General features: G+C 40.9%; 2 long non-coding RNA genes across 3 annotated transcripts; one reads left to right on the forward strand and one right to left on the reverse strand.

The window, feature by feature from the left end:
* Window positions 1-8,992: 8,992 nt before the first annotated feature.
* Window positions 8,993-19,120, reverse strand: LOC123960672. 2 transcript variants are annotated; one of them, XR_006822567.1, is made up of 4 exons: window positions 19,022-19,120; window positions 18,696-18,827; window positions 13,941-14,017; window positions 8,993-9,557 (listed from the first exon to the last, which is right to left on the reverse strand). It is a non-coding gene; the product is annotated as an uncharacterized LOC123960672 (long non-coding RNA). The 2 variants fall into 2 exon arrangements; XR_006822566.1 differs by lacking the exon at window positions 8,993-9,557 and having other exon boundaries at window positions 13,826-14,017.
* A 190-nt stretch (window positions 19,121-19,310) lies between these two features.
* LOC123960677 lies at window positions 19,311-27,190 on the forward strand. Its single transcript, XR_006822568.1, has 3 exons — window positions 19,311-19,418; window positions 21,927-22,467; window positions 24,458-27,190. It is a non-coding gene; the product is annotated as an uncharacterized LOC123960677 (long non-coding RNA).
* The last annotated feature ends 704 nt before the right edge of the window (window positions 27,191-27,894 follow it).

Here is a 27,894-nt window from a genome sequence, read left to right on the forward strand (position 1 = left end):
TTGTCACATAGTATCATGTTAAAGCTAGAGGGGAAAACTGAAATCCATCTACTCAAAATGTAAACAAACACAGCTGTGTAGTGATATGTATTTAACAGTTTAATCCAAAAATTCAGTTAAAAATAAAACAAACTACTGTGGCTAACTTTTATGGTTTTCAAAATAAAACAAACGTGCAACAACTCAGCTTAGTCCTGAGTCACAATGATTCAATGATGGATCAGGAATCCACTATTCAACAAATAAGGCACAAACACTTACAAAATGTTTGAAACAACAAAACTGTATATTTTAAAGCCCCTGTAGTTCAACCACACAGGTGTTTTCATTTTTCTTGACCTCTTCTCAGACCACGTTGTGAGCCTGTATGTAACATCTTGTTTCTTTGCTCCTGCTACAGTTGTACAAGTTATATTTTTGTCAGTCTTATTAATACATACATACATAAATTTTGAATGACACTGCCAATTAAGTTTAACAAAAAGGAAGCATGTTCTTCCAAAGATTTAATACCTGTTACTGAAGCTTTCTCACCACCATACATAATAAATACATTTTTAAAAAATGGAATAAATTTTTGGAGTGGACTTTTTTGATGTACTTTTGTCTTTTTTTTCCCACTATAAACACACACCATATTCAACATCACCCTAGAATTACAATAGTATGGATTTGGGACATAGCTATACCTAATGCTTTGTGTGGGAGTTCCCATGATTACCACTTTCTTACTAGTAAATACCATTCACATCAACATTCAAGTCATAACTACGTAATTAATAATAATTAAACTTGGTGCAAAATATGTTACCCCACGTGACCTGAATGCAGCATAATACTGTCAGAGATGAGATAAGAAGTTCTCATGTTTACACCTTGGTCATCTGACAGTTTTCCAGCTGCAGAGTTGGTCAGGCCAGGGTCAGAAATACTGTGAATAGACAGTGTAGCACAGTACATTTTTGTACTGATAAGCCCCAAGTCTTGGATGATGAATGATGTGAACAGTCAGAAACTGGTAATTACAATAAGTCTGACATGACATGACATCATACTCTAGTCCTGCCCAACTTCAACCTGAGCAGAGGTCTAATCAGCCAGAATAATTAAAAACACCCGTGTGGGTTATAACTGACAAAAGATACCGGATCACAGATACATGCAGAACTCACAATAGCTTTAAAATTGATGCTATTTGGAGCATTACTTAGCTTGGGTACATTCAATAGTGTAAATTAGCGTTTAATGTATTGCATCTTGCCAAGCTGCTCTCATTACACATAACTTCTGAGAAATGTTTTGGAAATCCTCTCGTTTAGTTTTACCTTGAACTGTCACCGTGACAATTCCTTGGCTTGGCGCCTGTAGCGTTGGCTCAGTTCATTGTTGTCCCTGTGCAAATCCCAGATAATGGAAAATAGGCATTTTCCAGTTTGTTCTCTTCTCTGTAGTGTGTTAAAAAGAAGCAGAGAGTCTGGGGCGTGATTATTGAACATTTTATTAACTGAGCTGTTGTTGGTTCAAATTCTCCTTAATTTTAACATCCTGTGTGCCCACCCGCTCCAAAGCCTTTGTAGTCCATAATACCCTCTTGGTGACCTGCCATTACCGACTGCTTTAAATTCAACACCACTCCACAGTTGTTTTCTTTCATATTTGCATTTCATGGCTTTTCTTTTTACATTTTCACATAAACAAATATCTGTTTTGTGACTGTTGCTGAGTGATAAAACACAGGGATGATTCAGCCCTTAAACAGTTTGTGAAAGCTATTACTTTTAGTTTTCTAAACATACAGTGTCTGCGAAGAAGCCTTTGTTGTGTTGCATCCAGACTATGTTTTTTTAAAATTAATATATAAATAAAGTTAGCATGGGCAATAATGGCAATGGCAGAAATTAGCATCATCTATCTTTTATCCAGTGAGAATTAAGTAGGTGACGAGTGATCAAATATTTCTAAAATCCCCCCTCTAAGGAACCATTTCAGCCAACTGAAAAATGAACACAAACATCACCCCTTTTTAAAGTCAGAGAGAGATTAGGCAAATATTTGCATCCACAATATCAACAGTCCACCTCCCCCACTGCTACCTTTGCCAGCAGTATGCATCAGATTTCTGTCCCACATTATACAAATACCTTTTAATATTCACAAGGAATCCGCACAGTAGCTGCTTGGAAATAACTTAATTCAGACTCCAACTGCTGTATAATTCTGAATCTCAAAATGCAATTAACACAGAGGCCAGCCCTATTATTTCTTGGCAGTCCTAAAGTATTTCTCCGAAATTAGAAGATTGGCTGATATGAGGAGCTGTAAGATATCCCGTGTATATTAGCTGCAGTATTTACTGCATGCACCTGTAACTGTGACTTTGGGAGGAGGGGGAGGGTAGGGCTACTTTCCTGTTTAAATCTGTGTTGGAAGATTCATCTTCCTTCCTGAAGGGTTATGTGTGTCACTGAAGAGGAAATTATTAGTTATCAAGAAACCTTACTGAGCCTTCATTTAATGGTATAATGCCACTGAGCAGTGGTGATGATGAGAACCAGAGAAGCATACAGTATGTTGGTTATATAGGTAGACTGTGCATATAATTCTGCAGCAATGTTTTTTTCTTTTCTGTGTGTGTGTGTGTGCAAAAAAACCCCAATTTTTCTACCTTTAGTAAAATTATAGTGTTGTGAGTTTACAGTTGTCAAGAGAGGCACTTGAAAGAGAAATACCGTCTTCTGAACAACACAGAGGAGGTGCTCTCTCTCTCAGAGAAAGTCGGACTCACCCATGTTAGATCATGTACTTCTCTCATCTCTTTGGGAGAAAGTGATCACAGACTGGACAGGTGGGTAAACATGAGAGTTCAAAACTTACTATCAGGGTAAAATTTCGAGTACATGTTTTTTTCTCATGAAAACAGGTTAATTATCATGTAAATCTAAGATAACCTCATTCGGTTTGTTGAGATAATGGGATAGTATAACACTATTATATAACTCTTTTGTATTCTTGAGGTAATTACTTTGTGATTTTGAGATAACAGGATTAAGAAATAGTTGCAGCTATAACTTTTTACGACTTCAATACTAATGCAACGTGTGTACTGCATATAAAAGTGGAAACAATTATTCTATAGATACACAGTTTTTCAAAATGGATGTTTAACATTTTGATATAATATATTCACCTTCTGCATCTGATACTGCAGAAACATTCGGCACAAACAGCCAGTGGGTTCGAGGGGAAAGTAGAAGATAAGTGGACTAGAAGGATGAGTTGTCTATTTTTTAATTCAATCACACAAGAACATATCACACACACACACCACATTATTTTCATTCTGCAGTGTAAAAACTACAGTATGTTCTTTCCTATTAACTACAGCAGAGATAAGATGTATCTCTGCCCTTAATTAAAATGGCAGGATGGAGAATTTCAACTACTTGAGCAAGTTTTAACCCTCATAAATTTGCTCAGCTCTCTGCTAACTTTTTAAGCTAATAGCTTTAACTATGAAAGCGCAGGCCAATTGGTTATAAATTCAATCTTACAAAACTGCCGAAGACTCTGGAATCAGGTTATGAGACTTTAACATCGACCAGAGAGCTATACTTCTCTATTTCTATCTAACACTTATTTTACTTTAAGATTGCCAATTAGGAATGTTAAAGTCAAAAAACCTCATTGCTCCACAACACAATTTAAAAATAATCATGTGCCAAATGTCCAAACAACAATCAGCCTCTTTCTAATGAAAAACAAACTTGTATGTTCATGTCTAGTGTTTTTCCTCTGGCTACAGAATATGAATGGATATGCTCCCAATAGAAAAGCATTCACCAGTGTGTATGCTTTGTTCAGTGGCACTGGGGTGGAAAGTCAGCACCAGTGAGTAACCATCCTATTTCTTAAGGGTATGAACTTTCAGATGGACTCAAGACTCTTTGGGTTGTTCACATTGTAGTAATACTGGGACTGAAAAAGCAGAGAAGAAATAAAGCATGATGTCTTCCATTATATAAAGTTTTTAATTTAAACAACACCTGTTTTATAGGTTGAAACCGCAAAGTTTGGCTGTAACAGAAATAGGTCCTGTCTCTGTCACTGTTTTTGCTTAACCATTTGATTAGATTAGATTACATTCAGCTTTATTGTCGTTGCTCATGTCACTGGTACAAAGCAATGAAATGCAGATAGCGTCTAACCAGAAGTGCTTAAGCAGTAATTAAAGAGAATATGATATATTATTATACAAAGTGTAAGGTATGAATGATATAAATATATGTCCACATGAATGTTTATTGATACAGGTAAGTACAGGCTATGAACAGGTTATGACTATGGTAGTACGGTATGAATAACTATACAGTATGTACAGTAGTGCAAATGTGATTATTGTGGGTATTATACAATATGTACAGTAGTGAAAGGGAATGATTTACAGTATATTATATATATATACACACAATTCACAGATGAATAAGTTATGGTACACTATACTTGTCGAAAGCCATTCTAGGAAATGTAGGAAATCACAGGGCAGAGGGAACAAAGCTTCATGACAAATAGCTCTTGCAGTGTGATATACAGCATCATCACTGTGTGTGACATTTAGTGTACACCAGTTGTTCAGTGTGGAGTTTACCTTTTAGAGGAATATTAGCTGTCCTAAAACAAGACAAAAATCTGCAGCAGTGCAAGAGACTCTGTGAACAGCTTTGAGCTAAATGCTAATATCAGCATGCTAACATGCTCACAATAAAAATGCTAACATGCTGGTGTTTAGCAGGTATAATGTTAACCATGTTGCATGCTAATAATTGGCACTCGTGGAAAGTTTTGCAGGTATATGGTCATACAACTAAAGTGTTGGACTAGAGTTTTGACCTCATGGTGGCCATTGGCCATAAACAAAGGTACTGGAAAAAGTTAAAGCTGTGGTAGGCAATTCCTTTCAGAAGCATTTGTTGAAATTCTCTTTACATGTGGCTGTCACAGGACTGTAGTAAGCACGGCCAGCGTTGCCTACCCTAGCTTTAAGGGATCACTAAGGAGAATGAGGAACACCCTGACAGAAACATGAACATCTGTACCAAATTTTTTGACAATCCATCCACCAACTGTCGAGACATTTTTCTCAAAACAATGTCAGCCACGTGTTGAGGCCACTGCAAAAACAAACTACAAAAAAACCTTCCCTGGTGTCACGAAACAATAATTTCTCGGTACTAAAGGTTGCAGCAATAGTTTTCTCTTCTTTCTCTCTTTCTCTGGAGCTGAAGATGTTGTTGATGTTCTGCTACAGTTCAAAGTGGAATTATGTCATGACATTATCTTTTCTAAATTGTTCCCAGGATTTCGGTCAGTACACCACACATGACAGAGACTATAACAATGAATCACTCTGCTGGATAATGAGGAGCTGGATCCCTTCATACTCACAGGGTTTGTTGTAGTGAAGGGCAAAGTTGACAGGGGGAGCCAACATTAAAATCAATCACGGGCAGAAACTGATCGATCCGGCCCCCTCCCACCTCCAGTGACACAGTCACTCATACAGGAGTATGGATCAGCTGTCATCAGTAGGATTTGTGGGACCATAATCAGTGAAAGCACGAAGACAGTATATTTTTTCATAAGAAGAGCCAGATGGCGAACAGCTTTCATCTGTATCAGTCCAAATAAGTATAGACGTTGTTGTGCATCTCAGTTCATTTTTTCTTGTTTTGCTATTTGACCAATAAAGCTTATAAATTAGCAGGGTATGTAGAGATAAAACCTGCTGCCATAATTAACATGTATTTACATTCATTCACAAGTGTATCTGAATTGGATCAACTGTCTTCTTATAACACTGTGTTAAAAGGTCAATGGTTTAGTTTGGTCCTCTGGTGTCTCTGCAATGCACTTCTCAGCAACAAGTTCTCAAAACTAAAGAACTGAAATATGTTGTTTGTCATTTTCTGTCAAAACAACACAAATGAGCAAATGCTTAACCATGACATATGTTTGCTTCCCATTTCCTACCAACAATCACACATAGACAGACTTACCGGAGACCGCTTCACACAACATGCTGGAAATTCAGGTAAAGTCCCACTGCAACAGCTTGAGGTTGAAGTAATTCATGATCGTTACATGATAATATTACATTTACTGCATTTAGCGAATGTGATAGATTGTGATCAAATGTGAGCTCGCCTGCCTGTTTATCAGTAACTAAAATTACTATTTGTCTTTTACAGGAGACTCAGCAATGTGAGCAGAGCTAGATGTATTGGATTATAACGAAACTGTTGGTGAGCTAAACTGAATATTATAAATGAGATTGTTGCTACACTTTATAACAGTTAGATCGCAGTAAGTAACATTACTGTAGTGAATGGGTCTTCCACTGTGTTGTTGTCCTGCACCGTTATGTTGCAATATTGTATATTAGGTGGGTCACATAAGTTACAGCGACTGAGGCCAGTGACTAAGCTATATACCCTAGTATCAGTAAAACGTCAGTAAGTCTAAATTGAATGTTATGAAGCGAACAGCGGCAGGTCCGTGCTAACGATCGCTCCACATTTGCTTGTTACCTAAAATCAACACTGTGACATAATACCGGTGGTACACGGGATCGTAATATGGGTCATGTTAGCTGGTGAAGAATTTAGAAAGCCATACAACTATACTATTTTGCACCGGGTAACGTTAGCAACTGTTCGCTTCACTATATATTATACATTTTATGGAGTTACTGGACTCATGGCCGAGCTTCTCACCCTATCTCTAAGGGAGACACCAGCCACCCGCCTGAGGAAACCCATTTCGGCTGCTTGTACCCGCGATCTCGTTCTTTCGGTCATGACCGAGCCTTCATGACCATAGGTGAGGGTAGGAGCGAAAATCGACCGGTAGATCAGGAGCTTTGCCTTGCGGCTCAGCTCTCTTTTCACCACAACGGTGCGGTAAAGCGAGTGCAATACCGCCCCCGCTGCTCCGATTCTCCTGCCAATCTGAGAACCATGGCCACAGTTTTAGAGGTGCTAATCCTCATCCCAACCGCTTCGCACTCGGCTGCGAACCGATCCAGTGAGAGCTGAAGGTCACGAACCGATGATGCCATCAGGACCACATCATCCGCAAAAAGCAGTGACGAGATCCCAAGCACCCCGAACCGCAGCCCCTCCTCGCCACGACTACGCCTTGATATCCTGTCCATGAATATCACAAACAGGATAGGTGACAAAGCGCAGCCCTGGCGAAGGCCAAACCTCACCTGGAAAGAGTCCGACTTACTGCCGAGTACTCGGACACAGCTCTCGCTTTGGATGTATAGGGATTGGATAGCCCTGAGAAGGGCCCCCCTCACCCCATACTCCTGCAGCACCTCCCACAGTATCTCCCGGGGGACCCGGTCATACGCCTTCTCCAGATCTACAAAGCACATGTACCTCTCCGGGAACCATCACCTTACCGTGGTGGAGAGGTTTGCATGCCCCGGTGAACCTGGAGGCTGTGTTGTCGGGAGCTTAGTGCTCCTGGTAGGGTCTCCCAAGGCAAAGTGGTTCCAGGTGAGGGGCCAGACTGAGAATGGTTCACAAAGACCCTTGATGACAAATCGAGGAAGAGGAGGAGAGACCCTGCCCCCGTCTGGAGCCAGGCCCAGAGGGAGTGCTTGTCGGAGAGCGCCTGGTGGCCGGGTTTGCCACGGAGTCCGGCCGGGCACAGCCCGATGAAGCAACGTGGCACCCCCCTCTCCATCCTTTGGACCAACCATCCATCGGAAGATCCGCAGGGGTTGGGTGCGCTGCCACATGGGTGGCAGTGAAGGTCAGGGACCTCGACGGACCAGACCCGGGCGGCAGAGGCTGGCTCAGGGGACGTGGAACATCACCTCTCTGTGGGGGAAGGAGCCAGAACTTGTGCGGGAGATGGAGCGCTACCAATTAGATCTGGTGGGGATGACCTTCACGCACAGTCTCTGTTCTGGAATCGTACTCCTTGATAGGGGATGGACACTAATCTTCTCTGGAGTTGCTCAAGGTGTGAGGTGCAAGGCGGGTGTGGGGATACTCACAAGTCCCCGGCTGAGCACCGCTACGTTGGAGTTTACTCTGGTGAACGAGAGGGTCGCCTCCCTACGCCTTCGGGTACTGGGGGGGAAAACTCTGACGTTTGTTTGTGCATATGCATATGTTTAGAGTATTCGGCCTTCTTGGAGACCCTGAATGGAGTTCTGTATGGGGCTCCAGTAGGGGACTCCATAGTTCTGCTGGGAGACTTCAACGCGCATGTGGGCAATGATGGAGATACCTGAAAAGGCGTGATTGGGAAGAACGGCCCCCCTGATCTGAACCCGAGTGGGTGTTTGTTGTTAGACTTCTGTGCTAGTCATGGATTGTCTATAACGAACACCATGTTCGAGCATAAGGATAGAAAAATTTGTTCTATTTAAATTAGGATGGAAAAATCAGTCAGACCAGGTTGGGTCGTACTTATACTGTTAACTGTTTCTATTCTGATTAATAAAAATATTGGGTTACACTTTACAATATGGTACACAAAATTGTGTGTACTTACTCTGGAACAAGTGTGGAATTAATCTTGATAATGAATTAATTGTTAATAAGTAGTTCCTGAGTATCTCAGAATCAAGGAATGTATAGATGATTGTGGAGAGTTACTAGAGAACAGACTACTACTGATACTGTATCAATGAATCATCAGATATCTGATCACTCTCTTCATGACTAGTTCCTATAGACTCTGAACCAATTACTGAGCAGCACATAACTAGTAACAACTCATGAATTACTCATTACCTAAGCAGCAGTTACTTTTTCTTTTTCATTCACTGCAGAATATTATTTGCAGACTCCTGCAGTATGCCATTACTACTTCTTCTTCTTCTAACATACGAGTTCAACATAGTGATGAGTGTCTACACTGCCTGAATTCTACCAGAAGTAGAACAAGAACAACATAGTGACGAAACGTGCTCTGTAGCGCTGTTTGTCTGTTTTCAGCTACTGTAGAAACATGACAATGCAACGTGGCGACGTCCATGGAAGGGGGTTCCTGCAGTTATGTAGATATAAATAGCTCATTCTAAGGTAATAAAAACGGTAATAATAACGGTTTATTATGTCAGGTCTTCATACACCACTGAAAACATAGTTATGGATCTTATATTGCATTTCTGTCGATAGATCCTCAGAAATGGTACACACTGGACCTTTAAGGTTAAGTTATGGTCATGTAACTTTTTGTGACCCTCTCAAGAAAAGTGGTGCATGCTCTATGTACCACTTTACTTTAGGGGGGCCTAAACATTGAACTAAGAGGAATTATTTAGTTGTGCTTAGTAAGATATTGCAAACAGGGAAAAAAGATCTTTCAGGTCATTTTTTTTCCAAGCAGAAGAAGCATCCCTGTGTGGGAGCGAGTTATTTGGAGTTCTTCAGGAGAAGATAAGGTGCACTGTGCTTCCTACCACCTCATAGATACAGGACCTCCGTATCACTGGAGTCAAATCTCAGTCAGCTCTGCTGGCTGCCTGGAAATACCTGGGGAGAAAAAGAAAATCAATGCCTGCCCTGGTTCCCTGTACACCTTTGCGGTTTTTCATTTGATCTCTATCACATCTTATTAACTTCAAAATATGTTTCAGAGACTTAATATCATAGAGGCGCCACGCCATCCTCTGGTATCTCCTCGCTGAATTCAAAGGAGGTTTAAAATCCAGTTTTCTGAATCCTAAATCTCCCTCTTTCTATCTTCAGTGGTAATAAAAATACTTCACATTAGACTGTTAATCAAAAGTCCAAAATTCTGCCATCGACAGGTGAAAAGTCGAGCGGGACATTGCCATCAGTCAGTATTGCTCCAGCATATCGTCAACATTACAGAGACACATAACTGTGTTAAGGAGGTGATGCTGCTAAATAGGAACAGAATTGTTCCAAAAGTGCAATCCAGCTGTGAAAAGAAAATAGACAGCTGGTAAACAGAGTATCCCATGTACATAAATGCACATTTAAAATAAGCACAACACCTGCAAATTTGCATTTTGGGTGCAGTCATTAAATGACATCCTGGATTTGAATGTTATCCTCAATATAAGCGTACTTCAGTGAAGTGCTGGAATACGCAGATTCACACACATGATGATGACCAACTGTGTGGAAAGTTTTCAATCTGACCCTGAAGCAACTTAAAGTGATAATATTTAATATAGGAATTAAGTGCTGTGTTTTGAAGGACATCTTGTGACTGTGTTCATTGCCTGAATCCTACCTCTATCAACCAGTATTTGATAGGCTGGTGTGCTAGACATTAAGTTCCATGCACAGTGACTTGAGACTCGACTTGAGACTCGTCCGCAAAAGACTTCAGACTCGATTCGGACTCGAGGTGTGGGACTTGTGAACAATGTTTATTTTTAGGAAATATCTGATGAACTTGCTGTTGTTCCCCTCACTCCGTTACCTATAACCTGCCTACATAACTCAACTACGATCAGCTGCGTGCGGCCACACGTGAGAGAGGACAACAAACACCGGCAGCTGCTGTGCATTCATCATTCACTTGGGCTTTAAAACTTCATTCAACAAGGCCCAAACAAAGAAGTGCTGAACGCGAAATAGGTTAGTAACATGAGGTTAGTGAACATGTTAAGCTCAACATTGGCCATCTAATGCTAGCTTGCTTCTTGCTTTAGCTACGACCTACCGGAGGTTAACTCCGACTGTCGTACGTTATGAAAAGATGAATCAGCGTTTGTTTACTTGCCATACTTGTGGTAGTCGATTAACGTAATAATTTATGTCCCGCTGGCTGCCATCACGTGGTTGTGCTCTGTAAGTTAAAAACAGGTTACGGTTACAGAATTCCTTATAGCTAAGCACCATGAGTGGCTAGAGACTTGACTTGGACTCTAGCTCAGTGGCTAGAGACTTGACTTGGACTCTAGCTCAGTGGCTAGAGACTTGACTTGGACTCTAGCTCAGTGGCTAGAGACTTGACTTGGACTCTAGCTCAGTGGCTAGAAACTTGACTTGGACTCTAGCTCAGTGACTAGAAACTTGACTTGGACTCTAGCTCAGTGACTAGAAACTTGACTTGGACTCTAGCTCAGTGGCTAGAGACTTGACTTGGACTCTAGCTCAGTGGCTAGAGACTTGACTTGGACTCTAGCTCAGTGGCTAGAAACTTGACCTCTAGCTCAGTGACTAGAGACTTGACCTCTAGCTCAGTGACTAGAGACTTGACCTCTAGCTCAGTGACTAGAGACTTGACCTCTAGCTCAGTGACTAGAGACTTGACCTCTAGCTCAGTGACTAGAGACTTGACCTCTAGCTCAGTGACTAGAGACTTGACTTGGACTCCAGCTCAGTGACTTGACTTGGACTCTGGCTCATTGACTTGAGACTTGACTTGGACTCTAGCTCAAAGACTTGTGAGCATCTCTGGGAGGCAGTTAGCCTTAGGGAAAAGTCATATACAGTGTATACTGTACATCTACCAATACCTCTAAAACAAACTAATTAACATGTATCTAGTTTGTTTAATCCGTCTAAAAACACACATATATTAACTGCAAGTTGTGGTTTTAGAGGGTTACGTGCTTCAAATATTTCCTTGTGAACAGTGGTCGAGAGCAGTGACAACAAGCTACAGGCTGGCTGTTTCCTGCTGCTTTCACTTATGCTCAGCTTTGCTGATTTCCTGGCCCTAGCTTCAAAACTTAACAGACATGTTAATCATGAGAATGCTATTGATTTCCTCATCTAACTTGGTATTAAAAAAATAAGTCTATTTTCAAAAATGTCCAACATTCATCTTTTCCTCTAAATCCATCCTAACACAATGCTTTCTAGAAGTGAAATCTGTCAAAATGTCATCAGTAGGGTTGTCTTAATAATTCTGTCACTGTACATAAGCAACCACAAACACCTGCCTACACACACACACTAATAAAGTGCCAGTGTAAAAATTGCAGACTTTAAGAACTTGAAATTACCTAAATGCCATTTATGAGTCTAGTTTTCTTCCAGGTATGTTATGATTAATTCACAGAATGTTCTAATCTGCTTAGACGCTGTAGATGTATTTATCTCTTTGCCACCGGTCAGGATTGTTCCCAGCAGAGCCAGAGGTGCTAACAGTCAAATCGACGCGTTGCAGGGAATGGTAATGTAGCATTAATTCAAATGTATTTTTTCCTCTAAAATCCACCACCACACTTTATGAAAATGACTTGTAAAAGCACACTTTAGAGTCAAATAAAAAAATCCTTAAATAACCCAATAAAGTCTTTTGTGAAGTCAGGGGAAGAAAGCTGCCTACCACTGCATCAAGTTTGTGTTTGTGTAAGTCAGTCACACACTGCAACACACACAGAGCTGCATCAGACTCTGTTGTGAAACTAATCCTGTTACAGTGTCTGGAAATGTGTCTGCTCACGCGCACTGTAACCTTGATTTTGCTGAGACGGAGTCGCCCTGGTTACAAAATCAGTGTTTTTTTATCCTTCTCTTTTTCCCTTTTTCCTTTGTCCTTTTATTTTATCTACAAGTGGCATGTGGTTCCCGTCACTGGGCATCCTTATCAATGGCTGTCCAGAGCCCCACCACCCTAACCATCCCTGGCCCCAGGAGCGAGTGCACTAGATGATTCCACACACACATCCACACAATATAAAAACACAAATACAAACTCATCTTCCATGGTTTTATGCGTATGAGAGGCTGAGGGGTTGAAATATGGTGCTCGGAAGATTTTGTGGTCCAAGGTTTTGTCCCAATTCTCAACTCAACCCATCACTTCATTTCATTATCACCCACAGTTGCACAAAGGTGCAACAGAAACAGTCACAAGAGAGGCCATTACAAAATAATTCCACCCAGAAACACTCATGATCTATACACATCATTTGATGTGCAAAACTGGACCATGGCTGAGAGAGCTTAACGCACTGCAACTGAAGAAAACACAAGCAGGTAGACAAAAAGCTGAGTATAAGACTCGCATTATTACTTTATATCTTTCTTTTTGGCTGGCTGGTACTGGGAGTAACTTATTAATTAACCTTGGTGTATTAAGTTCTCATGTGTAGCGGCATTGGGTGTCAACTTTGTTGAGCTGGTTGGACAGAGAGAACCTAGACCTGTTTGCTTACTTTGCTTACCGACCACCAGCAACAAAACTTAAATGTCTTTAACAAACACAGTTTAGCCTGGCTGTCTTTGCGGCCTTTGCTTGAGCTAGCTGCTGATGCCAACTTGGGAACAACCCACTGCCAACCAGCCTTTGAAATGTTTCCTTCTGTCATCATTATTTTCTGTCACTTGCACATTTTATGTTAGAGAGTAACCATAAGCCTAGACACCAGTAACCATTTTCCAGTCATTCTTGAACGTAATGATGATGAGTTCATGAAGTTCGCCCTACAGTTCCCTCATGCTTTGAGTGACACAAACAGGAAGTATAATTTGCATAAGCTACACCTGAGCCCTGATTATTTTCATCTGAAGTTGTAACATTGGAGCAAATCTCCACCATGCCGATTGAATTACACACAATCAAATGGATTACTTTTGATACAGAAGAAAAAGTCTAAATTATGTTAATCAAGCTTATGTTAGTGATTTTTCATGAAAACTACATAGATCAGGATTTAGGACTTAGTGATACATCCAATTTAAAATTACATTACCATCCTTTGCTTTGAGCTGCTCATAAGATGTTATGGGTATTCATGCTAGGTGTGGTGAAACAGAGCAAAAAGGATGTTTCGATGTGGAAAAACCACTACAGTATGTTTGACACAAAATCGGCAGCATCATGTGTTTTTATTTTTGTGTAGCCTGTTAGTGCATAAATGTACTAAATGTACAGTCAACATCAATGTGGGCATTCATATTTCAGTGTAGAAGAACTTGACATACGTCAGTCAGCTCTGTCACCTCTGGCACAGACGTCTTGATCTGGTTCACCCTCAAGCACTCTGACTGACAGTTCTCATCTGTGGTGGGAGAGAGAGAGAGAGACATAGAGGATAAAAATGTAAAACACAACCAGTATATACAGCAGAGTATACAGACACTCTGTGTTACAGGTCATATCGTTTTTGATGTCAACCAACATCTCTGCTGGTTATGATAAACGTTCTTGCTCAGATCTGGGGGTGTAGACTGTGAGGCATAGTTTCACAAGATAGTCCAGCAGCAAGCATGTGACCCTGTGACATTGATGACTACTCTGACACACACTGCTTAAAAAAATTAAGGAAACATTTAATTACACATCAGATCTCGATGAACAAAATAGTTCAAAGTTCAAAGTCTTTACTGCACATAGTGTAATTCGTTGAGAATAAAATGACATAACAACAGTCGATGGAAAATCACCAACCAACTGAGGTCTGGATACAAAATCACACCGAAAATCAAAGTTAAAAAATGGAGATCACAGGCTGATTCAATCTGCCGCAACTCATAATGTGACTCAGTTGTGTGTATGGCCCCCATGTGCTTGTATGCACTCCTGACAATGTCTGGACAGGCTCCTGATGAGCCTGTGGCTGGTGTCCTGGGAGAACTCCTCCCAGATCTGGATCAGAGCATCAAAGAAATGTTGCAGGCAGCAAAACGTTCATCACGTCTCCAGCGTCTCCAGACTCTTTCACAAAGAGTCTGGAGACGCCGTGAACGTCACGTGTTCAATGTGAACCGGCTCTCATCTGTGAAGAGAACGGAACGCTTATGGCAAACCTGCCAATTCTGGTGATCTCTGGCAAATGCCAGCCGAGCTGCACAGTGCTGGGCTGCGAGCACAGATCAGACTAGACGATGTAGGGCTCTGGCAGTGCACAAAGGAGTAAATATCAATCCTGCTGCTCGGTTGATGCCCTCTTATGACCGGCCCGTCTCTTGGCGTCTCCTCCATGCACTTGAGACCTTTTGCAACAGCAGGTATGGGTGTGCCATCCTGGAGGAGCTGGACTACCTGTGCAACCTGAATGGGCTGCAGGTACGGCCTCATGCTAGTAGTGACAAGGACACTAGTAAAACACAAAACTAGAGAACAACCAGTCAGGAAGGATAAGGAGAGAGCAATTGTCTGTGGTCACCACATGCAAAATTGTTGCCTCTCCAGTGCACCTGCTGTCACTTTCATTTGCACCAAAACAAGTGATTCACAATCACTTATGCTCCCTCACTGGACAGACAGGTCTACATTTCAAAAAACATGCCACACTTCTAGTCAACTGAGGATCTCATCTCCAATAACATGAACAGATATGGCGTGTCATAGCTCTTTTTAATAACTATTTACTGTTAATAACCGCAAATTGTTGCCACAACAGTGCTTGATGTGTTTCAACTGATTTGATTGGTCTGAGGTTGCTAAGGTGGGTGGGGAAATTCATTATATGGACACTGGTGGGCAAAACAAAGGGTGAGCGTCTTGACATGTGAAATTACATTTACTTTTCTATAAAAGGTTGAGACATTCTTAAGAAATGAAATATAATATAGATAATGTATCATTAATATTCCAGTAATGTCCTGTGTCACAGAAACATGGTATAGGTACATAAATCAATATATATATTTTTTAGATGTTTTTTGTTTTAAATTTGACAGTTTCATGAATGTGGAACAATGATCTTGTTCCGTGAGAAACGTTTCATTAAATGCAGTCCATTAAAATGTCTCTCTTTTTGGAGACTGCTAACGTACGGGATTTTTTTTTCTTGCAAATTAGGATAATAACATTATATTATAAGCACATATTCCACATGTCCTGTAACGAGTTATCTTAAAGAGTTGTAAAATACTGCACAATGATGAAATGAAACCAAGGTTTGTGCTGCATATCCTCAATGGATGTTACATGCCAGAAAGTCAGCCTGCTGCTCCTGCTTGTCCTCAGGCTGTATGAAATGACCTTTTTGTGACACCCTTGTTGTAAACACAGGTCACTGAAAGATCAACTGAAAGTTGACCAGCAATATTTCCAAGCACCCTGATGTCAAGGAGGCCTTATTAAGACTATAACTCCTTGTACCTGCCAACAGCGCTATGAGATAACTGTTGTTGTGAATTGGTACTATATAAACAAAACTGAAAATTGAATTGAACAGCCTTCACTTCCAGCTGTATTGTGGATCTCACAAAAGTAAGGAGATAGTTGATGCTCAACACCGTGGATTACAAAATAATTTATTTAAAATTGCGGACGTTCCAATGCATTGCAGGAAATCAGAAAACAACAGTCTGCAGCCTAAATCTGTAGAAAAGGTTGGTACCTTGTTTTTTGCTGAATTTCCAAAACCAAAAACACAGGAGCAAAAGTTAAATACATGTTAAAAAAAAAAAAAAAAAAAAAAAAACACACAGTCTGGCCTCACCGATTAAAAATCCAAATATAGTTAGCTAAGCAGCCAGTTATGCTTACTTTTCCTTAATCCTTTTTCAATACAAGAACAATGGTTTCTATATTTACATGTCATGCATATTGCTTTAGCCTAACTCTTTTGGCATGATATTAAGTATGTAGCTATCAAGGCCCCTTTTCCAGAGTTCTCATTCTCAAGTCTGTTGGAGACAGCTTTTTCTAACTCATGCGAGCTGATAAAATCTGCCAGTGACAATTCTCATTTCAGCCGGCAAAATCTATAACTGCCCAGTAAAAAATGCAAAGCCTCCCTCTACCTAACATAAAGGGCATGTTGTTTTAAAAACAGATATCTACATAAGAACGCAGAATGTGCAATCTCGGAATCCATCGGTTATCATCTGCTGATTTTGCTTTTTATAAATCTTGGAACCCCACAGAGGAACTTGTTAACATTTTAATAATATAATAATAATAAAAATATATATAATATATCTGCGTTCAAATCATTGTCATACGATGGCCGATGGGTTCCGAGATTGCTAATTGGACTGTAAACAACGACCGGAGCACACAAAAGGAAGTCTGTCAGGAATTATGCTAGAACCCAGATGCAGACCAGGAGACAAAGCAGTAGTTTAAACAGTTTGTTGATGAAGGCGGAGTGGGTACACTAAGGCAGGGTGAGGTCACAGGGAGTTTCCTTCCAAGTAGGGGAGTGAGGGCTGGGGCTGGTGGCTGGAGGGTGGCAGGAAGGGTTGGATCTTCTAGCGGCTCTGGGGGTTTGGAACCTCAGGCAGGCTGAGCAGATTGAACGGGCAATCTAGAGACTGGGAGACAGGTATTAACTAAGGCGAACAGGTTGCTTGCAGGGTTGGGAGGGTTACTTTATAAATGTAATCCGGTACAATTACTAATTACTTGTTAAAAAAATTTAATCAGTAACGTAATCCAAGTACCACAAAATAAAATTAATGTAACCTGATTACTTTTAGTTACTTTTGGATTACTTCAATACCAAATACGCAAATAAAGACTAGGGAGTATCAAAGATGTGTTATCTGCTCAGTGTATTTTTAAAGAAACATAATTATAAAATATCCCATTCCCATGAAATGAAAATTGATATTTAAATATTTTTATATCATATGCCTTGTACGGGGCCTATACATGGGGCGGCATTAGCTCAGTCTGTTAGGACTCGACTTGGAAACCGGTGGGTTGTCGGATTGAGTCCAGCACGACCTATGCCGAAGGTGCCCCCTGAGCAAGGCCCTAAACCCTAAACTGCTCCCCGGGCGCCGTACGATGGCAGCCCACTGCTCCTAAATAGGATGGGTTAAATCCAGACAACAAATATCCCTTTCCCCCTCCCTTTTGGGGCGGCAGTAGCTCAGTCCGTAAGGATTAGGCTGGGAACCGCCGATTCGAGTCCAGCTCGGACCAGAGTTGTGGAGCGGAAGCTGGAGAGGTGACAGTTCACCTCCCAGGCCCCCTGAGTGGCAGCCCCGTCACTCTGACATCTCTCCCTGTGTTGTTGCATGTACCTGTGTGTGTATATTAATAACAATAATAACACCAGAGTGAGAACATTGAATTTCCCCTTGTGGGATTAATAAAGTAGGTCTTCTTCTACGTCATATGGCAGGATCTGGCCCATCAATGAAATAAAATATTGTTTTGTAGGTATTCTTAATGACAATTTAGTGTGCACCATTTCCTGGAAAATGATTTTAAAATGTTGATGATCATCCTGGATTAATTTAGTGTCCAATGAAAAGCTTTCTTAATTTTTATGAATAGTGTTTCTGGGACGGGCATCACTGATTACTGAACAAAAGCACAACTTTATTCACTGATTTTACTGAAACTGGATCATATTTGATGGAAAATATTTTTCCAGATGTTTCCCGGCTCTGCCTCAACCCTGTGATTTGCTGACTCTCCTGATGGACACATAGCTTTACTTGTTGCTATAGCAAGTCAGCTAAGTGCTGCTAACTAGCTGCCATTGTCAAATTAGCCTGCAGCTACAGGTCAAACTAGCTTACTCTGCCCGTACTGGGAGCTCGGAACACCGGATTGTGTGTTTAGGTTTACACCTTTACTCAAGCACTGGAGGTTTTCAGGCCAGGGGCGGGGGGACCTGGCGAGGAATGATTGCAGGGAGCAGCACCGGGCGAGTGAGCAACGAAACTGCGCTCAGCAGGCTCCAAATCAACAGGACCGAACACAGCCTCATTAGTTGACTCAGCCCCGAGGTGACAACAGACAAACCGGCAAGAAAACCCCCTTTGTACCTCATTCCCAGTGGTGAGACTGGCCTCCGTCGGTCTTGGAGGCTGTGTGCGGTCCTGGATCCGGCTGCCGAGTCTGCATGACGGGGTGTGGCCGTAACCACATTCAACAACTGGCTACACGCCAATCAGTATCTGAAACAAATCCCTCCGTAGCTTTGTGTTTTTACAGGAAACATACACGTAAATAGCAAAAAGCAAATAGTACTTAGTTTTCTGTTTCATGGAAACTTTCTGCTTAAAGTAATCCCTGTGAGCAATCCCTGTTTTTACAAAATGTACCTGTAATCCGATTATGTCTTTATTTACTGTACTGTAACGGAACTTACTTTATTTTTGTATCCTGATTACGTAACGCCGTTACATGTAATCCATTACTTCCGAACCCTGGTCACTTGACAAAAATAGGCGCTGAGCTAGATGTTAAGGCTTAACCTATGGCACCCAACTTAACAATCCAGCAGGGAATGGATGTCACTCCTTAAGAAGTGTTAGGGATGGCTGATCAGGAACAGGTGTGTGATTTCTAGCAGGCGCCACCCAGGAAGCCAGGCAGGCCCAGGACTCTGAGTGAAGGGAGGAGAGAAAAAACAGACCAAACAAAAACACACCAAGCATGCCTCACTCACCCAAAGGGAAGAAACAAATCAAAACACACTCACTCAGTTTCAAACTCAGGTGTCAGATGCAGGAGCCATGACAAAGTCAAGTGAAGGTCACTGAGGGGTGAGTTTTCCTAAAATAGTGCAGAGTGTGTCAAAAACTTGAATCTTCCTCTGTCATTGAGACTGAGTTAGTGCTCATGACGAGCGCAGTACCTACAGTACCTCTGTTAAAGAGATCAGTAAAGTGCACACGCCATTATCAGAGCCCAGTTCCTGTTTGCAATGGATACCAAACTGAAATCAAGTGAAGCAGACGGGGGGATGTTTGATTCGTCTTATACCCTCAACTTCCCCATAGATAAGCTGTGCAAGCGGAAACAAAAACTCACTTAAACATCAGGAGGCCAGGTCAGTTATCAGTATGAAAACAATTTAATTCCTACAAAGATAGAAGGAGACGTTTGCATTAATTCTGACAATGAGAAACCATTTTCTTTTCAGTAACATGAGGTCCTTAAAATTGACAGTGGAAAAGAGATTTTCATGTGGAGATAAGTGGATAGGACTGTAGATTTGATGATAAACATTTAGAAAAAGCAAAGAGGTCATTGATGTTGGGGTTTAATAGCATTTTATCAAATCCAGTACTGAATTTTGCTTATCATATCCAAGTCCCTTCAATTTCCTGGGTCCTACAGCTTTCAATTTTGTAGGTAAAAAAAAGTTTTAAATAACTAAACGTCAAAGATCCATTTGAGATCTGTCATTGTGGTTTTTGACTGACAAAAATTTAACAAAACCAGTGCATCAGGCTCATGACCTTCAAAAGCGTGTTGTTTCATTATCTACACCATGCGTTTGGTCATGTGTGCGCGTGTTTATCTGTCTACAGCTAATCTCACCACCCCCATCAGCAAATTACTTTTCGTACACATATATGAATGTATGCTCTAGGGCAATGGTCATGGACGTGGTCAATGTTTTTGTAAATCCTACTTTACTGACTGAGCCTATCCTAAAGCCAGAGTAGGTAACTTTGGAAATACTAGCAAGAGAGCACACAGGTAGGCAGGCAGACAGGCGAATTAAATGATTGGCCATGCTTATTAAAATCCTGGGACGGATATTGCATTTCTTCTCATTTTTGTGTCAGAGCATTTCATTTATTGATTGTTGTTACATATGATGTAAAGCGAATTTCAACAAATGCTTTCAAAGTTAATTGCCCACTCTAGCTATAAACCTCAGACTCTTATTTTTTCAGTAATATTCGCCATTTTACCTTTTGCGCTGCAACATAGCAAAAGGGCATTTCTAGCAGTTGGGTAGGTTAAAAACAAGACTTGCCTAGTCTGTTGCAGGCCACATTTTGTTGTGGCTCAAAAACTGACATCCATAGACACGTTTGGTCTTAACTTGAACAGGAGCCTCTGCAGATTCATTCCATACTCAATATGTTATAATGCACAAAATTTAGGCATAATACGAGACGAGCAAATCCCTGTTTTTGTTCTTTTCTCTGCCATGTTTAATGTAAGGGAGCAGGGAACAGTTGAGTGGTGTGTTACCAATAAAAAATTAAACATTGCACTCCTTCATTCCACTGCTCTCAGGCATACACACTGGACACACAGCCTGCCCTGCGGTACCTGTTCACCCCCCACATGCCCCCAGGCACACCTGGTGGAGATCTGCACTCTACTGAGGCCTAGTCCGCACGTACACGAGTATTTTTATAACCGGAGTTTTTCCTCCTTCGTTTAAAAAAATAAATAAATCTATGTCTACATGAAAACGCAAAAACACGCTATCAAGCGCTGCCAAGAGCATGCCAAACCACCAGACGGCGATATGACCCTAACCGTAAAGCCACGTGGGCCAAACAGAGACTAATAAAACCGTAAACAAAGCAGGCAGTGGCGCACAATGTAACATCAAACACAGCAGAAAACGACGCACAATCTAACGTCGCAAGGCAAAAACCGGTTTTACTGTCTACACGACAGCACTGCAGCTGGCGTTTCTTAAAATCTCCGTGTAGACGAACGCTCAAACCGCGTAGAAAAAGTCACCCGTGATCCTGTAGACAGGGCCTGAGTCTTGTCATGATCAAAAGGAATATTGAACTGCAGGTACCTTCAGCAACAGTACTTTGCTTCATGTAATGTCACCAACTAATTCTGGAAAAATGGAAATAACCGAGTTGAACTGAACTGATAAAACTTTCACAATTGGTTGGTGATTTAAACACACCTGCTTTTTTTCCCTGAGGTAGGGGCCGTCATATAAGTGTGATAATACACTGAGATTTCTGATACAGAAATAATACAGTATGTCGTGGAAGTCTTGTCACTGCTGAAACTGTTGCAAAGGTTGTTCTTGTTTGAATAAAGGAACATCAGGATACATCCGAGTCTAAATCATATGTAACTGACCATCAGAAAACTCAGCTTTTTTATTTATTTCTTAATTTTATTCCTTCCTTTTCACTGTAATTATGTCACTCGGAAAACCTCGCCAGCCTCTTTGTTTGTCACTTAAATATCTGAAAAGGCACCATTTTCTCTGTGTACAAGTGATTGATGCTTGCACATTCCACAATAATTTCTTTTGCATGTGTTTGTTTCAGATGAATTTCACTCTGGGCAGTGGTGATGAATTCTGATGAATGCTGGAGGTAATGGCAGATGACAGCCGGAGTGGCCCTTGCGCGAGATGAGTCAGGGAACCCGCCAGTCTTTTCCCCAATGATGACATTTGATTTTGTCTGGTGCTTTTTCTTTCAGTATGGCAAGTGCAGAGGCGACAATCAGTAGCTCTCTCTTGTTCCCACTTTCTCCCCTCTCCATCCCTTCGCCCCTCCCTTTCCCCTTGTATGTGTCTGTGCATTTTTTTTCCATCTCTCCGGCTCTACTGAGCCCTCCTTTCTCATTCTTTTGTGTCTTAGCTTATCTCCTACTTTCTCTCTTTCGCTCTCTCTGTCTCCTTCCTTCTTGTCGTCCCCTTGCTCTACCATGCTTGACTCTCAGCGGCACATATCTGTGGATAACTAATGATAATGGACTTTGCTCCCTGATGTGGGAATTCTGCAATCAGCCACACTGCATGACATATGCGTTGATGGCTTTAATTTTCTCAGACGTGACTGCCCCTCAAGATCATCAACAGTGGTGAGACAGAGCACACAAATAAACACTGCTAACAACAAAAGAGTGATTAATTCTGCGATAGTGCACTACAATGATGCCATAGTGATTCAGTCAGCTCTGGAAAATACTGAGCATATACTACACCATGAAATCCATCTCGTAACCATTATATCTTCCTTTGCTGACTTCACTAAGATACAGATACCAGGGAAAGTTAGCAGATTTTGTCACCAATGCTTGACTAGATCATGACACATTTCAGTGTGATTTTCTCCTCAAAGCATCATTCATTAATGTGTCTAGTGTAGATAACTTGTGGTGACTCATGCAGTCCTACAGGGACAGCGTATGAATTTATCAGGCACTGATATTTTAGAAGTAGTATTTATCTTTGGCACATGCATAGAAACATACAGTCATCTAGAGAGGCTCGTGATGCACTTAATAACAGAGTAAACAAAGTGATGTACTGCAGTAAACGAACACAGAGAAATATTCCTCACCTCTCCCCTATTTGCATATTGTAGTAGAGTTTGATCGTTTTCTCTCCTAATTTTCAAACTCAAATACAATGCTCAGAGACATCTCAGAAAATTGTTATTAAAGTGTAATCATATAGAAAATAAAATGTCATGCCTTTCTAACTTGTCTCAAACACTTCTAACACTTAATGCAGATGTACAGCATTTTCTCTGCCCTGCAGGTACACTACATATTGCTTTTAACTGTTGTTTTAGGAAAGAAAGTAAATAATTTTTTATTGCCTCTGCGTTTAAAAAGTGCTTTACAAAAATATGAATTGCTTTCCCTGGCTTCAGTGTTGATACAGGACATCACATCAACTCATCACACAATTGAACATCAACATGTTATGTTTGAGTGTTGTTATTTAAAGAGGTGGTATTGTGCTTTTTGGCTTTTTCCTTCTCCTTTATTGAGTTATATACCTTTTTTGTGCATGTAACAGGTTTGCAAAGTCAAAAAGCCCAAAGTCCAGGCCAAAGGGAGTTCCCATCTCCCACAGAAAACACTGCTCTGAACCGCCTGAAAACGGCTTGTTTGTAGTCCAGCCGTTTTCCTTTCTGTGACGACACAGTAATGAAAGCAAAATGCACCTCATATAATGCTCGCCAAGCGGCTACTCCGGCACGCCATCAAAAATACCTGTTGGAAAAACATCTGTTATACACCACACAAATTCTTATACATTTTACAACTATATAGCATAGTGTTTCGCAGGGACATTTATTACTGTCGCACATCGCGCTTAAGCTGTCAACACGACGTGATTATAATGGAGCTGTTTGCAAAGTGGGGGAAAAGAGAGAAAATAGCGAGGGACAAAGAAGAAAGTGTCCAAAGCATGGGATTATTTCAAGCGCCGCCACCGCCAAGCAAAAGTACTTCTTAAACGACGCATCGATGAATTGTTGAAATAATCTATTGAAGCTTCAAATACTAAAATCATTGTTAGCTGCAGCCCAACACTTAATGGACATACAGTTGTTACTGTGAGACAGAGCTCAGTTAAAACTTTATGGATGAAAGATACTTTTGTTACAGATAAATAACTCACCACTCTGAAACTCTTGCTCCAGTCTATGTTGCCAAGCTGGTGGGCAACATGTATAGCTAAACCGAAGCCGTGTTTACCAGTTTCTCATTGGCCCGCCGGTCTCTGCTTCTGATTGGCTAGTAGTTCTTAACTAGGAACTGCGCATGTGCAACTCCCAACAAAGATCATTTAGAGACAAGATGTATCACTCCATAGCTAAGATGAAGCGTTCAACACAGGGTGAATAGAGGAGCTTGCAGCAATGTGCAGTATGACAAAAAATATGGTATTTTTTGAAAATTAAACCATGTAAACCTGTTCTGGTACAACCGCTAAATAAGATTTTGAACCTGAAAATTAGAAAAATACCACCTCTTTAAAATGACTCTGTCTCTGTTTTATTTCCGAGGGACTCCATCTGAGAGTTGCTTCTGTTTCACCTGTCTCTGGTACCAGGCTCTTTCTACGAACATGAGTGTAAGATGAGTGCTGCTTCTGTGTCCAAGTCCTGGAAGAGCTGCTGTTTCTGCAGCCAGGGAAAAGAAGCTTGAGTACCGGGCAGAACAACAATCCAGCTCTCCACCCCGCTCCACTCCAATCACCACGGAGCAGAGCCAGCATCAAAGCCAGCTGTCCTGCTTTAATCTTCTGGACTGGTCTTGCAAGGATCCTGTCTGCCCGACTGGCCTGACGTTGCCATCCAACCTGCATTTATGTCCCAGTGGACAGAGAGGAAGCGTGAGAGCTGTGGATGGATACCTCTTAACTTTCTCCTCACACAGACTTCTTTGTTTCTATATTTCTTTCTTCCTCTGTCATGCATCTTCAATCTGCTTGTCCCATTTTGTCTTTAATCTCCCTGTTTATCACTCCGCTGCGCACATCGTCATGCACATTATCATCACTGGCAGAAGATAACGTTGGACATGCGATCGCCCAGGGGAGGAAGCAGGAAAATGTTTGTGTGACACCACATAGGAGTAATGGCAGCTAATCAGAGGCATCTGCTCTATCATGATGCCAGCATCATCGCAACACAACACAAGCCAAACTGGTGAAGAAGTGAAAAAATTACAAAAATATCTCTTCACTTTTATCACCTCCAGAAAATAGAACCAGCACATGGTCACCGTTGGCTTTTTGATTGCTGTATTTTCAGTGTTCAGCCACCAAGTCTTAAAACAAATCAAGAAGCCTCAGGCAGCATGTTATTTCTCTCCGCGACAGTGAAAACACATGTCCAGCTACTAAACAACTGTTCTGTGAATGCTGTAGTTTGTGACTTAGCAAGCTTTTGTGTAAGATACAATCCTCCAACTCAGTCCACTCCAGCAGAAAAACATGTTGTCTGTGATCATTGTTGAGAAGCGGGAATGTGACATGAAGGAAAAGGGCATTGGGAAAACAAGAAGTAATTTGCCTTGCTTCCTGACTCTGATAATCTAAAGTGAGATAAACCGTTCTGACTTTATAAATTTAGCTAGTTTAGTCACATACACTTAAGTCAAGGAATTCACATTTACTGCAAAGTTAATACAGATAGATTAAGCAAAAGCTCTGCAGTTAACAAGGACTCTGTTTCGAGAACTAATCCCCCTAACACAATACCAGAGCATGAATCGCACGAGGAGGAGTGGAGTGCCCACACTTGTATGAATGTGACTGGATCTTACTAGTCAGCTAGTAGAAAAACAGATGAAACATTTACTTATTTAACTGACGCTTTTATCCAAAACGACAGAAAATCGCATGCCTCTGGAGGACTTTGATACTCCGCTTGAACAAAGGCAAGCTCAGTTTGAAATTCTCATTCCTGCCCTGTATTTCTTGTTGTAACAGGAATTTTAATCAAACCCTTTTCTTGATGCCAAAAATAATCCTCAAGCTTGATCTCATTTGGCAACAGCAAAGTGCAGAATTGTTTCTTCAAACTCCCGCCTGAATTTTTTAACAAAAAAGAACAGTTTTAAAATGATCAGTTAATTTTGATAACATTAGTTTTACAGTGCAGCACTATTCATTTTCTATGGCGAGTAGGAGATCCGCCCACGCTGGTGTGTGGATTTTGTGTCTGCACCATAACTCCTTTATCAAGCAGAAACCCTGAACGTTTTATGTTTTAAACTGCTCAGATTTGAGGATTAGTGGTTTTATCAGTTTTAAACAATTGTAAATTAAATATATTTGGATTTTGGACTGTTGATCAAACAAAAACAAGCCATTTGGATTTGCCACCTAACAATGAAAGTAACTGATAGATGAAGCTTTACAAAAGAAATGCTCTGTGTACATTTCAGCTCAGTTTTCTTTACAAACCTGTTGTATGATTTTGTTCAATTTAGATTTTCCAATAAAACAGCATGAGTGTAACACCGTTTATGCACTGATTTGAAAGTCCTGGATTTCTAGCGCTGTCTCGTGGGCAAAATGTCAGCATTCATATTTCTTGAAGCTCATATTTTTATACTGTACATTAAAACATATTTTGTGGGTGTCAGGGATAGATTTTTATTTTTTGGCTAATGATGTGTGTGTGTTATAATGATCACCTCAAGGCAGAATTCCCCTACTAACATCACCCCATAATGTCAACTTATAGTTGGAGCAAAGGATATCAGTACACAATCTGTGTGCAACATTTAAAAAAACATGTTGCTGCAATCAGCCAAATATGCCTCAAAACAATACCTCCCTCCAATCTCATTGGCCGAGGTGAAACATGGCTTCACGCTCGGATCATCAGCACACATGCAGGGTGCAGGGGCGCTAGTCTCTAAAAGCCAACAGAGTGTGAAGTGTGCTTTGGGGCTTCTGCCAGGTTTTAACTGTAACTTGGAAAGATGGTTGGTAGCTCCTGAAGAAAACGCTTCAGTTACTGTATGACCGTTCATTTTTATAATCTGTATGTGCAGGCAACTGGTGTGACAGGTGAATTAAGGTGTAGAATAGGAGCCGAAAGAGGGAAGACACCAAGAGTTAAAGGTGGTAGATGGAGCTACGACTGTAAACACATTCAGTGTAATCACCTAATAATTCATTAAGTCTTGCTGCAGTGTCCCATCGCAGAGCACAGATGGTGGTGAGCTGGGAACAGTGTCTTCCCTGCAGTTTTATGTTTTTATCTGGTATGAAACCAATTATGCCTGACAGATTTAATATTATGAGATTTAGTCTGGGTGAGGCACAAGACTATAACTGTTCCCTGTGCATTTGACATGTTATATTTGTCATTGCATCCAGTGAACATTTTCCGATTTCAGGATATTAGATGGAACGTGTTAGTTAAAATGATCTTTCTGCTGAGAAATGCAATAAAGTGTTTGCATTGGAAAACAAAGAAAGTGTGAGATATTTCTTGCCTTCATGGTATATTGGTAGTTGATAAACTGACAGGTTGGGTTTTTATATTTACCCAGAGATTTGCTATGTATCTGATATATTTATGAAATTCTGCTTAATGACAGTTTATAAGTTTTGACTCTGTAGTGGATCTGAAATAAAACTATGACAACTTCTATTTGTTTATGAGAAATGCTGTTTTTTCTTTTATATTTATTTGGATATATTTTAGTTAGTTACATACGTCTTCTGTTGTATGTTTAATGGCCAGTTTTCTTCGAAGGAACAATGAAGTGAAGTGCTTTCAAGTTAGCAGTAAAAGTGTGGGATTTGACAGCGTTTACATTCATATTCGGGGAACAGTATAGGAACTGTAGCCCTTCTTATACATGGTCACCCAAGAGCAGTAGTAAACTGTAATTGGACATGTTACTAAACCTTCGTAACTTCAGTAAATACCTAATGGATGCAAATGGTAACTTCATTGAATCTAGTAGTCTCATTTCAGTTGAGATATGCACTGATAAACATTCATAGTCAGACAACCGCTGAAC

This window comes from Micropterus dolomieu, linkage group LG21 (assembly GCF_021292245.1).
Source record: "Micropterus dolomieu isolate WLL.071019.BEF.003 ecotype Adirondacks linkage group LG21, ASM2129224v1, whole genome shotgun sequence".
Classification (NCBI taxonomy): domain Eukaryota; kingdom Metazoa; phylum Chordata; class Actinopteri; order Centrarchiformes; family Centrarchidae; genus Micropterus; species Micropterus dolomieu.